At 42.7% G+C, this 9,272-nt stretch overlaps 1 non-coding gene across 1 annotated transcript; it reads left to right on the top strand.

The window, feature by feature from the left end:
* The first annotated feature begins 2,888 nt into the window (after window positions 1–2,888).
* On the top strand, window positions 2,889–3,033 carry LOC127193460 (small nucleolar RNA SNORA48). The gene has a single exon (XR_007831115.1). It is a non-coding gene; the product is annotated as a small nucleolar RNA SNORA48 (small nucleolar RNA).
* The last annotated feature ends 6,239 nt before the right edge of the window (window positions 3,034–9,272 follow it).

Genomic DNA, 9,272 nt, shown 5'->3' with positions numbered 1-9,272 from the left:
TTATTTGTCTACTAAGATACTCTGCTTCCTTTAGAACAATTTTCATAGTTTGTCTCGCTCCCAGAATGCATTCATCTCCTCTGCATGCTCTAATTTGTATGCAGTTTGCTTTACCATGTCCTTTTAATCTTTTGAACAATTTTGTTAGTTTGGCAATTCCCCTTCTTTATTTTTTAAATTAAATTCGAGTCCTCTCTTTTTTCTTTGTTAAACTAACTAAATATCTGCCAATGTTGTTGATCATTTTCAGTAAACAAATCTGGGTTTGCTGATTTGAAAAATGAAGCAAATGAATGCTGCTTTTAGATTCTGTTTTGTGGTATTAAATATTTCTGGACAGGTCTTATGAAGAACAAATTCTTTTTTATTAATAAGTTTTGTTCACCATCAATTTCAGACACACACACACGGTGCGCATGCACACACACACACAATATGATGTGTTCTGGTTATGCTCTCTACCCTTCCCCCATTTTAAAATCATCCTTCTCCTCCTGTCAGCCCTTCTTTCCTCCCCATAACTCTGTTTCCCGTGTTCATAACTTTTTATTTTGTTTTGTGTTGGAACTATTCATCAGAACCTTATGGGCTAACCCATGGGCACTCAAATAGGCACTGTACTTCCATCTCTCCCAGCATCTGTTAGTTGCCAAGAGTTCAGTGGTAAGTGGTAGGCATCCATGAGTCCCTTCCATACCCATAGCTAACAGCTAGCTTGGCCCAACTTGTGTAGGCCTTTTGCCTGTAGGTATAGATCCTGTGAGTTCATGATTGGCCAAGGCCATGTGGTGCTTAGAAAACGACATGTTTGACCCCTTTTCTCTATCTTCCAGATTTTACATTCTTTCTGCCCTTTCCTCTGCAATGGCCTTGAACCTTAATGGGTGGTAAAATTGCCTTGTTTAGGGCTCAGCCCTTAACTGTCTTTGACCATTACATTCTGTGCACCCATGGATCTAGACATTTAACCCTGTTCACTGCAGAGAGTGGTTTCTGTCTCTGACTGAGGTTGAGAATAGCCTCTGAAGGTGTAAGTATAGATGCTCAGAAGTTGGCTTAATATGGTGTCAAATTAGCCAAAACAGTAGTAGGCCCTTCCTTAGGGCCCACCGCCTCATGAAACATGAGGTTCTGGCCATGTTTGTAGTGTGAGACATAGATGGACTCTTCAATGATTCAGTCTTCATATCCAGTTGGGAGGGGTTTGTTGTAACAGTCATACTACTATGGCACCAGTGCGCATCTTGCCTGGGAGGTTAGTGTTATAGTTAATAGAGTTCACAGCTGGCTACGAGTGTGATGCTTTTACTCACCCAGTAGCCTGCAAAGCAGCATCTGGCCCTGGGAAAGCTGCCAGCAGGTAGGAAACTTTCTAGTTCAATTCCAGTTAGATTTTTATGTTACATGCAAAGTGAGAACACACATTACACATCTCTTTTTTCATACATATATATATATGTATATATATGTAACTGTCTTTGACTATTACATTATATATATAACCAAAAATGATCCTGCCATAGGTAGAGTTGATTGATGATGCTCAGATTTATCCATGGCACCATTCATAGGACAGGATTTGATTGCTTTTCAAGTCGCTTGGGCTATTGCCTTTATTTCAGCTCTATCCTCTCACTTTCTCAGAACTTTGGTAGAAAAAGAAGTATTGAGAACTTTCTTTGATAGACTTCATGCCACTCTCATTTCTTTCCTTAGTGTGCCAATGACTTTGCAGATATTCTTTCATAACATATTAAAGGCATGCGTCTTTATGATCTGATGTTAAGTGTTTCTGCAAATGACATATATGAGCTGAAAGCTAGATTCTCAACTGGTGACACCATTAAGATGTGACTGGATCATGAAGGATTGAGGGGGCTCACAGCTGAGTGGGTTTTTAAGGAAGTTTGGTAGTTGGAAGACACGGCTCGTTGGAATTTGCTTTTGAAGAGTTCCAAGTTGTTCTTGGATCCTCTTTTTCTCCTACCATTTCTTTTCTCTCTTGCACTGCCCCTGTGGCTATCCCCACTGAGTGCCATAAGGGGTGATGCCTTTGCTGTACCTGGCCAGTATGACATTTATGCCATCATACAGCTCTATATGGAGGGAGCCAACAAGAACTAAGACCCCAAGTGTATGTGTCATCTCATATGGCTGTAGCCACTACAGCATTTTCTTGTATGGTAGTCTAAGAACTTATTGTTTCCTACCCTTTCTCTCTGCTTGTCTTTGAAACTCTGGTGTGTCACATAGCTTATAGATAGCTGCTCATTTTCTCTTCCCTTGTTTTGTCAGCTTCTGTAGTTTTCAGTCATTTGGTGTCTTGGTATTTATTTGTTTGTATTATTATATTTTTTGTTCCTTAATTTTTCCATTATTTCCTTTAAAAATAAATATTTTTCAAAAAATTCTATTTTGTTATACTTTCACTATACTATTTTCTTATTTCTTAGTTGCTGTGAGATTATACTTATCATCTGAACTTAGAAAAAATTACCTTGATATATCACTAATTTGACTTCATTATTATATAATCTTTTTGTTCTACCTTAGCTCCACCTTTTTTTGTACTGCTATCATAATAGAAATTATGTAAATATACATTTACCCCAAGGATTCAAAACTATGTTTAAAAATACTCATTTATTTTTTATTTTGTGTGTATGAGTGTTTTGCCTCATGTATGTAAGTACACTGTGTACATACCTGCTACCCACTGAGGCGAGAAGAAGGTGCTGGATCTCCTGGAATTGGCTGTAAACTTCTGGCTTGGTACTGGGAACTGAATGTGGTGTGTGTCTTCTTCAAGGACATCTAGTGTTCTTAACCACTGAGTCATCTCTTCATACCTTAAAGGTATCCTAAAAATGTTGTCATCACCCTCTCTCTGCCACACAACAATGAGCAAAGAAATACCTTGTTGGTGGTGTTGTTCTTATATCGGTCAGGGGCACAGCAGATGGCAGTCCTTTGTTCATCCTAGCTTGATGAGTGGCTTGGTGGGTAAAGCTAACTTATGCCCATGACACATAAAAATCAAATCGAATCCAGACAGTAGAATTTGGGAGGAAGAAGACGGACACTATACCACAACCCACAGATCTGGCCCCTTGTATACAGTTCAGGAGGGTCTTAGACACCTGGTTGCCACCACGCAGCACAAGAGAGGATGACACTCAGGGATGCCATACTTGTGGTCAGCCTGTAGCAATCACAGTGTGCAAGTACGTGGAGGACAGATAGGCAAGAAAGATAAGTGGAACAGTTTGAGCATTATGAAGAGATGGAACTGCAAACTCAAGATGGAGAGGAGGAGTAGCCTGTTGCTGAGTGGCCAGCCCTGCTGCCTGGGTCCATGGTAAGGTCCTCGCTTGAACTCCTGCTGAGGGCCACAGCCTTGGCTACTCAGTGTCTGTGTCCATGGCTCATATTACAGCTAGAGAATGTGGAAACATCCCTGCTTTTGCCAGCTGTCAGGGACCATGGTGGTCCAGGGGCAGTGTAGAACTGGCCCTACACCTCACTGGCTTCAGTGCTCCGGAGAGCTGGTCCCACCTCTCACCAGCAGCAGCACTTGGTAGAGTAGGCCCTGTGCCTCACCCTGGCAGCAAAGTAGAGCTAGCCCTGGTGGTGGTGGTGGTGGTTAGCCAGCCCTGAGGGTATGTTGCAGACATGAGGATAAATCATAGAGGCTTTGCTTGACAGAGTTCCAGATACCTCTGACTGTCCAGTGTGATCACTAGACATCCAGAGCAGCTATTGAGGCTTTGCCTGATGAAGTTCCAAAGATCTCTGGCTGATGATCCCCCCCTCCAAATATAATGTATGGTCCAGGTGTAATGTTGTTTAGAAATTTGCTATTTCTTCAAAAACTGCTTTTTTCCTCTTTATTTCTCATCCCTAAGGAAAATCACAGGGAAAAGTTTTTTCCCACAGAGAAATTGAAAGAGGGCATCTGGCCAAAGGCTTGAGACAATGATAGAGTTTTTTGCTTTGACTGTGAGCACCCAAGCAGAAACTGCATGTAAAAAAGTTAAGACCCAGACATAACAGTATCTGTAGAAATGTTTCTTCAGTATCTGTGTTTAGAGCAATAGAAGGTGGACTCAGAACATCCTGCTTTACAGATATTTTGCAATAGAGGACCCATTGGCAGTTAGCCTAGGCTTGGATAGCACACCTGTTGCTTTGTGATTGGGAGTAGGTCAAGTTCTTTCTTTAGAGAACATTTAGCTCAAGCTATGTTGCTGTGGCCATCTTGTAAACTCATTGCCTTTAGCCCAGGGAAATTTATGGTTAAAGTGTCCCATGCATTGTTTAAAAAAACAACAATCAGGTCATGCTGACCATTGCTTGAAAATTAATTTATTCTTGTTGTATGCTTTGTTGCAGGTTACAGAACTTTTTGTATTTCCTTGTTACTCTGTTGATTTTTTTGATTGCCCTAGTGATTGTAAAGATGGAAAAAAAAATCATGATATAATCTGTAATGAAAACAATTGAACTTCATTTCAATGAAACACTGGGGTTGCCCAAGGAGAAGGAGCAAACAAGTAACAGACACGTGAGAGTAAGCTAGAGTGAGATGGGGAACAGCAAGAGAGATGGGTAGATGGGGAATGGCCAAGAGAGGTAAGTAGATGGGTAATAGCAAGCAAGAAGATAGATAGAAAGAAAGACAGCAAGCAAGTAAGCGAGCAAGGAGTCAGACAGACAGCAAGTGAGACAGAGATAGAGACATATAGAGAGCCAGAAGAACAGTTCTCTTAGACTTTGAGACCTTCAGTTTGTACTGTATATGTCTGAGTATTTATTTTTTTAAATATATTTTATTAATTTATTCATATTACATGTCAATTGTTATTCCATCCCGTGTATCCTCCCATTCCTCCCTCCTTCCCATTTTCCATTTACTCCCTTCCCCTATGACTGTGACTGAGGGGGACCTCTTTCCCCTGTATATGCTCATAGGGTATCAAGTCTCTTCTTGGTAGCCTGCTATCCTTCCTCTGAGTGCCACCATGTCTCCCCATCCAGGAGATGTGGTCAAATATGGGGCACCAGAGTTCGTGTGAAAGCCAGACCCCATTCTCCACTCAACTGTGAAGAAATAGAAGGATCCAGAGGGTCCTAGAAACCTACAAGAAGAACGTTATGATGGGTGGATCTGAGCCCAGGGGTCCTGCTCAAACTATGGCACCAGCCAAGGACAATACATGCAGTAAACTTCGAACCCCTACTCAGATCTAGCCAATGGACAGGACATTCTTCACAGTTGAGTATTTCTTTTTCCTCCATTCCTCAACCACTCCTCAACAACTGGTTCCTCTACCTAGTTGTTCAACCAATGGTTGGTTTCCCTTAACCAGCCATTCACCGCCTGCTCCATTCTCCCTATGGTGGACCCACCTCTCTCCTCTTTGTCGCCATTCTTGCAGCTGGTCTTGGGAAGCAACGGCAAAGGTGTAAGTGTGGGAGAGCTGAATCCAGCAGTCAGGAAAGCTGCCCACAGGGTCGTAAATGCAGTAGAGCTATCCTTGCTCTTTATCAGCTGCAGCACTCAGGAGAGCAGGCCCTGCCTCTTGCCTGGACAGCATAGTAGAGCTGACCCTGGTGGTGGGACACAGGTGAGTCTGCCCTGACATTGAGGGATGGGGGAGAACTGGCCCATAGCACTTGTCTGTGTGAGGTGTCATAGGTGCAGTGGTGATGCTTCTTCCCCTTTGTCTCGAGCTACCTATGGCACATGGTTGGGAGAGGTGGCCCTGGGATCATGAGAGCTGGTGAGCTGGCCCAGTCTCCAGTTGCAGCACTCTGGAGCATGGGCCCGACACCTCACCTGGGCAGCACAGCAGAGCTGGTCCTGGTGGAGGGAGTGCAGGTGATCTGGCCTCAGGGCAGTGCAAGAGTGTGGGAGAGCTGACTTACCACTTGTCTGCTGTGAGGTGGCATGGTTACTCCTCCTGCCTTTCCCACCTGTGGTGGAAAGAGCTGGACCCAAGGGCATGAAAGCAGAAGAGCTAGCCTTGCTTCCTCACAGTGGAACTGGCCCTGATGGTGAAGGCATCAGTATGCCAACCCTAAGGATGTAAGAGCAGGAGAGCTGGACCAGCCCTTCACAGGCTACAGCACTTGGATAGTGGGTCACCCAATTCTTGACTGGGCAGCACAGTGGAGCTGGAGCTGGAGGTGAGGGTGTAGGTGAACAACCTAAGGTCATGAGAGCAGGAGAGATGACCCTGCCTCCTACAGATGGGGGCATTGGATGGCCTAGCCAGAGCAGTGCTGAAGAGCTCTCAGTGGTGGTGTGGATAAGGGAGAGCTGGTCAGGGAGACTCAGCATGCTGACCAGGCCCAGATTCAGGGCTCTGAGTTGGCGCACCCCAAAATCTATATCATCTGCAAACTGTTGGGATATGTGAAAGGGCCGGTCTTGGTGATTCGAAGCTCCAGGATCTCCATGACACAGGGCAACAACAGGATAACTGGGAGGAGCCCTGATGAGGATCCAATACTGATAGTGCCAGAGAAGCCAGAGACCTCATTTCAATAAACATTTGCAAGTGAAAATGTGTGGACAGCAGGATATACTATGAGGCACACTGTTCTATACTACAGGGTTGCTCTCTGTAGCCTTGGGTGTCCTGGAACTCACTTTGTAGACCAGGCTGGCCATGAACTCAGACATCAGCCTGCTTCTGCCTCCAAAGTGCTGGGGTTAAAGATGTGTGACACAACTACCCCCTGTCATACTGCTTTTATAATTACAATCTTGGATTTAAAATAAATTCAGAGTTTTGAAGCTAATAGCATATATAGCAGCATTACATTCAACACTAGATCACATACAAGCCTCTGGACACACAGACACACACATATACAGACACAAATAGACACACCCACACAGCCCCCCACACACTTCTACACACAACCTTACCTTAGTCTGACTATTCTCAGATATATCTCCCTAATGCGATTTAGATTCATTTACCTCCCTGGGATCCTCAAGTACTTAGGAGGCTCTGTGCTCCGTGAGATGCACTGCCCCACAGCATCATGACTGGGCATAACAGCACTCTGTGGCTAGTCCTGTTTCTTTGCTTTGTTAACTTTGGGCCAAGATAGACACCTGACAGTATGTTAGTAAGTAAAGTGCTTCTTTGTGTACTCTTCATTTTAACGATGGTAAAAGCAACCCTACATTTTGTAATTAAATAAAACTTAATCATCAATAATAATCATAATTGTGTATCTTAAGATTTTACTGAAATTTCTATTTTATTGAGATAGAAATCTACTTTCTCAATTTTGATTCTGGTCCTCTTTGAACAGCTGCTCTTCTTGTGTGTTGGCTCACATCCATTCTGAGGCACTCTCCTTCACTGCTTTTCATACCGGGCGGCACAGTTCTTTAACTGCCTTCTAATATCATGGGCTCGCTCAAAATACAGCTTTTGTCACGCAGTTGCTAAAGAGTACTTCTCAGATGACGACTGGGAGAATTCCAGCTGTTCTGAGTCCAACGAACTCAATTTCTTTTCTGTGTTCACACAGCATTCTCTTTTCCTCTGTGACGAGGTTGATATTTGCTGAGCTGCACTTGAAGGGGATGTTTTGAACAGCTGTAGTGAAATATTTTATGGATGTCTAGGCTTCTACTTTGTGTCTTTTATCCTATACGTAACAGATCAGGGATGCTTCCGTAGGAATGTTCCACAGTCAGTACTATGAATGCTGCACTCACACAAGCAAGCTGCAGTAGGCTAGACTAAACTACTCTGAAGCAAGCCAAATCTCAGTGACCTCAAGTGTGACTGATACACACCCATCTTTGTTGACTGAAGGATTTTGTGTATTTTGACCACATAGAGATAGAGGCTGCCATGAGTCCCCCAACTGCTTGTTTATTTTTTACAAATTCTCTGTTAGGAAGGCAATATGGTGAGTTGCATATGGAAAATATGGTTTCTTCTCTATATCATTGCACACGTCTTACATTTTTGGTGAAAATTGTTCACTTGGCCATACCTCACAAGGAGCATGAGGTGGTAGGATGTGCTGCCCGGCTGCATGTGGGAAGAACTGGATACAGCAAAATTGACGATCTTCACAGTAAATAAGTCACCTGAAGATAATGGGCGCATATTCAAGACTATCTAATATCATTAAGCCAGCAACGTGATATAATAGGACCTTGAATGAAAATGCATCACAGTATAAGACCAATAGTAACTTATAACCAACTCTCAATGAAAATAAACATCTATAGCTCAAAAAAACAACCAAAACCCTACTCAACTCCCCCCCCCCCCTTAAGGGAAATGGGGCATCTTCTCTTAGGGTTTCTTCTGGCTGATTTAGGACGAATAATATCTCATGTGCTATATTATTTGGAAGTCTATAATAATTGCTTTTTAATTAACTTAAATAAATTTTCCAACTGAAAAAAAAAAAAAAAAAAAGAAAGAAAGAAAGAAAGAAAGAAAATGTATCCCACCAACTCATCCATCTCACAACAGGAATTAGCCTAATGAAGGATGAAAGCTAAATAACCACATACTCTTTGAAAGGAGAGGAATTGAAAACTGAAACTGTGGCTCATAGAAACTGTGAGGAACTCCTAACAGTGCATGGGGACTGTAGCTTGCTGGGTGCAGGAGCCTTGTTAGATCAGCCTTTTACATCCTTTCTGAGGTGGAGCGGAATTTTTCAAATAAAGCTTTGAGCTGCTCAAAGGGACAAGCCAGGACACAGCAGATGCTACAGACAGCGGAGCTTTTCATATGAAAACCAAACCTGCAAACCTCCACCTAATCCACGACTCCCCCAGTTACCCCTGGTATTTGCCTGCAAAAGGAATAATTCCCATGTAGAGAGAGTCTCTTTAGTGTGCCAGGGCTACAATCTCCTCACCAAATTAGGAGATATAATGTAAAATGAATGTAACCTTAATTAAAATGATCTCCTATTGTTAATGGTGTAGTCAAAATGTAAGATCTACATCATCTTTACTGTCTCCTTGGATGATATTTGGATACTTTCTCAAATAGTCTTTTTTTTTTTCACTCATTGCTGATGGGTAACCAGATTAGACCTAGGAAAGTAGAAACACTGGCATTTCTGAAGAAGCCCCATGTTTCCCTCAGTATAGGATGTGACATACTTGCTCTGTAATATATTCAGGTAAAATTGAATTTAAACGTCCATTGTACTTATTTTTACACTCATTACATTGGCTCTCAGGGAAATTTGACATAAGTATGAAAACTTAA

This window comes from Acomys russatus, chromosome 8 (genome assembly GCF_903995435.1).
Source record: "Acomys russatus chromosome 8, mAcoRus1.1, whole genome shotgun sequence".
Classification (NCBI taxonomy): domain Eukaryota; kingdom Metazoa; phylum Chordata; class Mammalia; order Rodentia; family Muridae; genus Acomys; species Acomys russatus.
Note: the sequence above shows the minus strand (reverse complement) of the source record. Positions and strands in the feature narration are given on the sequence as shown.